We start from the raw sequence: 8,178 nt of genomic DNA, 5'->3' as shown, positions 1-8,178 counted from the left end.
CAGACAGGAAGGCAGAGTACAGGTGAGAAGCAAGGCAACTGATGATCTTCAATGGTCTGTTCCTAGTGAATCACTTCCACCATCCAGGTTCCACCTTCTAAATGCTCCAGTGCTTCAAAACATCTCAAGCCAGAGAATGAGCATCCAAAACATAATCCATTTGGGGATAATTCAGATTAAGATCATAACAGCAAGTCTTTTCTAAGTGGAAAAAGAGAGAGGAAGTCCTAGCAGGTACACTAGATGGTTTCTGTTTTGGGTGCAGACAGCAAACTACCTCCTGCCTCATCCACGAGCGAAAGCCTACAATGGAGATACACACCAAAGGTGGTGTAGCCTAGTAAATACTTTCATAGGCTGATGAGCCCCACACTCCAAAATAACCTGGAAGACAATCCAACTGGAGAAAATGGGGTAATTAATTTCATCAGCAGCAGGATCCCAGACATCAAACAGTAGACTGTATGATGATTCCATTGTCTTTGCATCAGAAAGTATTGGCCACAATAGTCAATTTCTATCTGCTAGCCATCACACCTCATGTTAGTTTCTCCACATAGTAAGTGAGCACAAACTTCTCCATTGGTCTGCCACTCTACAAGGAATATGGCAGGTCACCAAATACGGTTTTCCTGCATGTGAAAGTTCTGGGTGTCATTTCAGACCATAGCTAAATCAATCCTCTGCTGCTCACTACCATGCATTACAGTGCACTCTCTCCTCCTAGGTGTACACAATCTGGGGCTATTTGTACACATTGATGCTATATCAAACCCTTAATTCTGATGGTACCAATGACCATCACCTCCAATCCTCATTAGGACCAGTATCAGTCCTAGACATCATCGAAGATTTACAGTCAATTATCTTGCCCTCAAATTCCATGTGGTTACTAATTAATTATCTTTATTGGTTCATTCCACTAAATCGACTTGCTTTAATCCACAACTATACTAATACCCTCCCATGGTTCCCCTGGGAGTTAGAAAAGTGACCCAAATACAAATCTCATTTACACTACTGATAATCTCGGGAATCTAGGTAACCTGCATACCAGGCCCTCTGGGGAGGACAGAAAGCTATTCCCACCCTGTAGATGGAAGATGGAATATTCCATAAACTGTGGACTGAGCTGGATTTAGAAAAACCCTCGTTTCGTATAAAAATGCTATTTTTCATTAGTGAAGAGTGATAAAGTTAGCCATCCTTCCAGTTCTCAGTGTCAATATAAAATAGAAGAAAAATGCCAGCTATTGAAGGCTACTAAAGGGTTACATGAGTTAACAATATGAGAGCTGAGCTTAGTATCCAGTAGCCAATAACAGCCATTCTGAATTCAGCATCAATGAACTAAAAGCAGTTCAAAAATATCCCCAAAGGAAGAAAATCACATCTGCATAAAATAGATACACATTTTCATCTTGCCATTATTTCCTAAATACAATGAAGTTACTATTTACATAACAGTTACATTGAATGAGGTATCAGAAATGACCTGGAAGATGTAGATACAAAATACTATGCTATTTCATATAAGGCACTCTGGCATGCAGAAATGTTAGTATCTGCTGGTGGGAAGGGCTTAGAACCCAGGAAAGGACACAGAGGGATAACTGTACTCCCTCTAAACCCCAAAACTGTGAACACTTAAAACATATAGGTGTTAGAGCAGCAATAAAGAAAGGCTCATTTAGAAAATAGTCTTTCTGGTAGAGAGAATAGAATCTCTTGAGTAGAGACCTACCATCCCAACTGTGCCAAGTCCAAGTCAAATACCCAACAAAGGGACCAGCACTAGGAAAGTGGGTTCACCTTAATTCATGCAAAGGAGATAGAGTAATTATCCCTTCAGTGAGATACTGGAACTTTCCTTCCAAGAAGTCCTACTCCCAGGATAGTCTCACACAAAACAGACAGGAAGCTTCCTAAGTGCTCACTTTTCTGAAATACTAAGAAAAGAACAACTTTTACTTCTCTTCCTCTTATCTACCTTTTAAATGTTTTCCATAACACTTTGAGCTTCCACAAATTTTAGGCCTCTGTACCTTTTTCTGTAAAGTTCTCCTCCCCACCATATTCCCCCCATGTCTGAACTCTATATCAGCTTAAATTGCATGGCTGGTTTCCTTTTTGTTTTTTTTTGTTTTTTGTTTTTTGGGGTTTTTTTGTTTCTTTGTTTGTTCTTTGTTTTTCCTTCTAATCTCCATTCTTTTTGTGCAGCTGCTACAATTTACAGTCTTTCTGCTCTGGAGTGATTTTCTTTTAAATGCTAATTATATTTGAGTATTATTGAGCACATTTAGTGTATATATTTTAAATTTTTTTTATAAACAACAGTCAGAATCCCAAAAAAAATTCCCTAAAACTCCAGTAACACAGGGGCTTGTTACCGGTTTTCTCTGACCCACCATGCCTCAGTGAGTAAAACTATGACAGAGGGAACACGTGCTTGGCTGACAAGGTAATGACAGTCTCCAAAAGAATGAAATGAGGGTATTTTAGAACTTTTCTTCCTAACCACCTGCAGAAAGTATGTTCAAGAGCCTGTGGAGAGGGAGAGTAGAGGTACCAGGCAAGTCTTCTGCAAATGATGGCTTGTACTCTCCCTAAACCCATGGCCTGTTTGCTGCCCCAGGAGGCCATGATTCTCACAACACAAGGATGGGGTCAGTGTGTACCTGTACATGCTTATATTAAAGGAGCTCCATTCTCACTGTATGACTGGAAATTCTAAGCAGTCACGAATGCAATGAGCAAACAAAGGGAAAAAAGGAGGAACTGGATTATAAAGTCTGCAGTAAGCCAAGTCCTTTAAGATAGCATGTGAAAGGTAAATATATAAACAGTAAGGCATCAATTATCCACGGTGCATTTAAGACACTTTTTAGGTTATAGAGAACTTGCTGTTTTTCTTGCTAAACCACTTAGTTTTAACAAAGTGAAAAGATATTCCCATGACCATGTAATACATATAATAAATATAATCTGATTTTCTTATTGAGTCTACTTCTTAGTTTCATGTTGCCAGTCTTGGCATGGTGCCTACTAGATTGCCGCAAGATTATACATGCTGTTGGGAGACATGAAGATATCTGGACCATCTGCCCTGAGCACCACACCTCTACCTAAACAGTTTATGGTATTACAGCTGTACATAGATTTGGCTTTCTTACACTTACCAGTCTGATTGCCTTGTCTCCCCTTTTCCAGTAATCTAGTGAACATTGAGCTCCTTTAATATATGTCTTAGCCAGGTAGTGGTGGCGCTTGCCTTTAATTCCAGCACTGCATAGACAGAGCCAGGCAGATTTCTGAGGCCAGCCTGGTCTATAGAATGAGTTCCAGGACAGCCAGGGCTATACAGAGAAACCCTGTCTTGAAAAACCAAAAAAAAAAAAAAAAAAAAAAAAAAGTCTCTTGCAATCTTTGGAGGTAGCTTATTTGTTGTGGTTAGCCTGAAACTGACCATGTAGCCCTCCTGCCTCCTCAATGGTCCATGTGATGGAATTGCAGGCATGTGGCACCCTGACAGATTTGGAAGCATCTTTTCCTTTGCAAATACACTATTTAGTGTATTTACAACTTAGGAATTTGAAAACAAAGCAAATCAGGATGTAGAATTCAGTAAAATGGCTGGAATCTGCAGACTCCTAGCCTTCCAGGCACAAGTAAGATTGATCTGCCTTAGCAACTGGAAAGAAAAGTGGCCATGCTACTGGCTTTGGGCAATGTACCAAATGAATCTGTAGGACACAGAACAAGACTCCTCAAATTCCAACATGTTCTTTTCACAGAGATCTAGGATACTACAGGTAGTAGGACCCTGCAGTATCCTAGGGTAAGTGTGGCATGGGGCAGACACACCCAGACATACCATTTACAGGTGATTGCTTTGTATACCTAAGCAGTGTGCCTTTATTCTTTAAGCTACAGAGAAAATGGTGCTGTCCATGCAATCCACCCTGACAAACACAAATGTTATGTTAAAAAAAAGAATAGCAGAGTTTTGGAAGATGGCTCAGTCAATACAGCATTTGCCAAGCAAACTTAAGGACCTGAGTCCCAGAACTGACATCAAAAGCCAAGAATGGTAGTGTATCCTTAGATGCTTGGAATCACAGTGCTAGAGACAATAAAAGGATCTCTGGGGCTTGGTAGCCAGTCAGCCTAACTGAATTGACAAGTCCGAGGTGACAGATGCTGTTACAAAACCAGCAAGCTGGACCTACTTAAGGAAGAATACTCATGGTTGGCTACTTATATAGTCCCAAAGGCATATATACATGAACACACACACACACACACACACACAGGTGGCTTCTGCCAAGAGGCTTTCAGATTAGAAAATAATCAAAAGCTTTTACCCAGACCATATCATACACCTTTACTATCAAAAACACTGAGTGTACTAGTGAGTGATTTCATTACGTACAAACATTTTCACAGTACCATAGTAAGCCTGTTACTCCTGGCTAACTTTTCCTGTGTCTACTGGAACTGTCAGCTGTGTAAGCATACAGACCATGTGTTTTCTTTGTGTCTGCCTAAAACTTAATACAACAACAGGTACATAGTATAAGCCAATAATTATGGATTCATCTAAGTTAATGTACTCACTATATATAGTAAAAAAAAATTAAAAATTAAAAAACCATACCCAAGTTTACACTTGGGTATGGAACACATTAAATGAGAATAAAAATGAAGCTATCCATCCCCTCAGAACAGAGCTTCACCCATTCCATCAAATAGGTCTCATGTTATGTTTTCCTGGTTGTTGTCTGCCAATTCTAAGGACTGAACCAATGACACATCCCACAGATGGTGTAACTGTGCTCAAGTGCATGTGCATGTAACCACTGGCTTCTGACACTTGTACCCTCCCCGACACAGCAAAGAATTTTCCAGAAAGGCTCTTTGTGGATAAAGCTTTTTCTGCTACTTTTTAGGGAAACACATACTTGCTCAAACTGAATCATATCCCATGCCTCTGTGCTACCCTCTTTTCAAAGGGTAAGTCCTCTAAGGTTAACCCCAGAGCATTCACATACTCAGTGGTAGTATGTTCTTCGCTTGCCCTGTTAACAACTATTAATAACTGCTACCATTTCTTGAATAGCCACCAATCTCAAGACATCATTCTAGGCACTGGGTCAGGTATTTATATTTTCTTATATTTTCTGCTTGAGCAGTTAACTCTTATAAAACTAAAAAATCATCACCAATAACAAGAACAAGTTTACTTGATTAGCGGCTCTGAAGATTTATAGGTATGCTAGATTTACAGATTTACTAAAGATGAACAGGAGATTGAGAACAGACAGATCACGTGCTCAAATACAAACCCAGATAGCTCAGGAGTTCCACAAAGGTACTTTAAACCATTCCAAGGTCATACTCCCAGTGACCTAAAGAGCTCTTTCTAGAACCCACCTTTTAAAGGTCCTACCACCTGACAGTATTAGGGATTAAGTTCCCAACCATGAACTGCTGGTAGTCACAGACTCCAACTAAACTACCATTGAACCTCACACACAGCATTATTCCATTTAACCTTGACAACAGCACTTAAAAGCAAACTTCATTTCTCAGATGAATAAATGACACTACCAAATGGCATCAGCCACATGCCTACAATAAGCTCAAGTTAGGCCCCTGGGCATAGCTAACATTTTATTGACCAACAATTTTTAATTATGTGTCCTTGAGTCCCTAACTTATCTAGCTATTTATTTTTTTCCTTTTACCTAGAAGCATCAATTGAAAATTTGTGCTCAACTCTTATTATTCCCACTTCACACATAAAGATTAAATTTAACAATCTGTAGAATTTAAAGGTCTAGACATTTAAAAAGTCTAAATACTTTCTATTAATAATAGCATCATATTATAATGAGAGTCAAGTGATGGAATTTAGCAAAAATGCTCCTAGCAGGACCTGGGCACATAGTATGACTTCAATATATGTTAGTTCATGAAGTTTAATGAGATTTATGGTACACCAACATGGCAGAGTTTTTAAGGGCAAAGAAAAAAAGTGAGTTGCCATCATGGGTCTAGTCTAATGTCATATTTTACTGTAGATCATCATGGAGACGACATGTTTTGCCTTTGTTTTTCTAAATACAAAGCAAATAAAAGAGGTTCATGCATCTCAGAAATGAGTCTTCAAATGTTACCATTTTTGATTTTAGTAGCTGGTGATTTAAATGAGCAGTCCTATGACAAAGCCTCCCAGATAATCCTCAAGTCTATATGCAGAGAATGGTGGCTTTTGCTATAGAGTATTATGCAGAGACCATGAGCATGCAGACAAAATGACCATGTCACCACAAAGAACAAACTTGGCAAAGAATATATTGAAGAAAGCATTTTATTCATGTCAGGATGACAGTGCTCATAAAATCTCTAGTTATGAAGTGGTTACAAACCCAGGTGTACAAGGCTCAGTATGTTTCTACCCATCAGCCATCCATCCTAACTCCATCACTGGAAGCCACTAAAGTTTCCAGCTGCAATTGCCAAGAACAAACTGTATATATAAATATGTAAGCATGATGGGAAAACAGATGGAAACAGTGAACAGAAATGCTGCCTCTGGATAAGGGAAGAGAGAGGAGACATTGAGGAAATGGCTCTGGAATTCCGTTACAGAACTCAATAAACCAGGAAGGGCTGTCCAGGTTGAGGGAACTCCATGAAATTTAGGGAAAGCCAGGTAAAGTATAACCCCAAACTTACCCATATTTGGAGCTTCTGGCAGCCACCAATATACTTCCTCTGGGACCCAGTGGAACTCCACAGGTAAGAGCAGAGCCTGAAGCAGGGGCCCTAAATCCAAATCCAAACTCCAGGCAGGCTGGGTGATCTGGGTTTGCTGATACCCCAGCCACAAGCCCCTATGGAAACCGTATCTACATAAGTAAGGGCTCAGTAAGTGATACATGCTATTAGACTGCTAATAATGAACTAAAAGGAAAGTGCTAATAGGCAATATAGTATGCCCCAGACATGGACCTAATCCAAGGTGGGAGACACGGGCTCTGATGATTTAGTAAGTTCCACAGACTACAAAATTCCAACATATTGCAGACAATTCCCTATGCCCTACTCTAGGAGGAAGATGAGGTTAGCACCAGAACACACACACACACACACACACACACATTCTCTCTCTCTCTCTCTCTCTCTCTCTCTCTCTCTCTCTCTCTCTCTCTCTCTCTCTCTCTCTCTCTCTGTGTGTGTGTGTGTGTGTGTCTCTGTCTCTCTCTCTGTGTCTGTGTCTCTCTGTCTCTCTGTCTCTCTCTGTCTCTCTCTCTCTCTCTCTCTCTCACACACACACACACACACACACAGAGCAGTTAGCTTATCAAGGAAATCATAACATTTCAGCCTGGAGAACTAGCTGACCTTTAATTATATACTCCATTGATTAGATTTTTAAATGTCCCAGAGGTGTGAAAATATTTAATCAGTAAGAGTATATTCAAATCAGCAACTCTTCTCTAAGTCATGTGTGACCCCCCTAGAAGTCATGTGTCAAATTACAATGTCTAGTCCCTAGAACTTACACTGTTTTTGGAGCTAAGATGTGAGAGGTGTAAAAAAAAAATTATTGTTAGAATGAACTTTAATCAAATCCCAAGGAAAGAGATCAAGATACAAGTGCATAGGGATTCACTGTGAGGACACAGAAAAGTGTTGTCTTCAAGGTCTCAGAAGAACATAACCCTGCGGCCAATGCCTTAATCTTGGTCTTCTGACCATAGAATTATGAAAATATGGATGTCTGTAGTTTAAGCCACTGGGTCTATGATCCTTTGTCATAGCGGGTCTACTAAAGTACCATGAGAGGTGAGGTTGGTCCTAGTGTTTAACTGCCATCATTTTACTATGGAAATATTAGAATCCAAGAGGCTGGATGACTTTCACAGGCTTCTGCACTACTAGGAAACAAAACTGGATCCCAGAAATCAAGACACATCTGTCACTAAGTCCTAAGATCTGCCATGTATTCAACAAGTATGTATTCAGCATCTATGTTCTAATGTAAACATTAAAGCCAAACCATGCTTTCTTAAATAGTAGTAGTAGTAATAATAGTAGCAGTAGTAGTAGTAGTAGTAGTAATAGTAGCAGTAGTAGTAGTAGTAATAGTAGCAGTAGTAGTAGTAATAG

The sequence above is a fragment of the Grammomys surdaster genome, unplaced genomic scaffold (genome assembly GCF_004785775.1).
Source record: "Grammomys surdaster isolate TR1022 unplaced genomic scaffold, NIH_TR_1.0 125752, whole genome shotgun sequence".
In the NCBI taxonomy this organism is placed as follows: Eukaryota; Metazoa; Chordata; class Mammalia; order Rodentia; family Muridae; genus Grammomys; species Grammomys surdaster.
Note: the sequence above shows the minus strand (reverse complement) of the source record.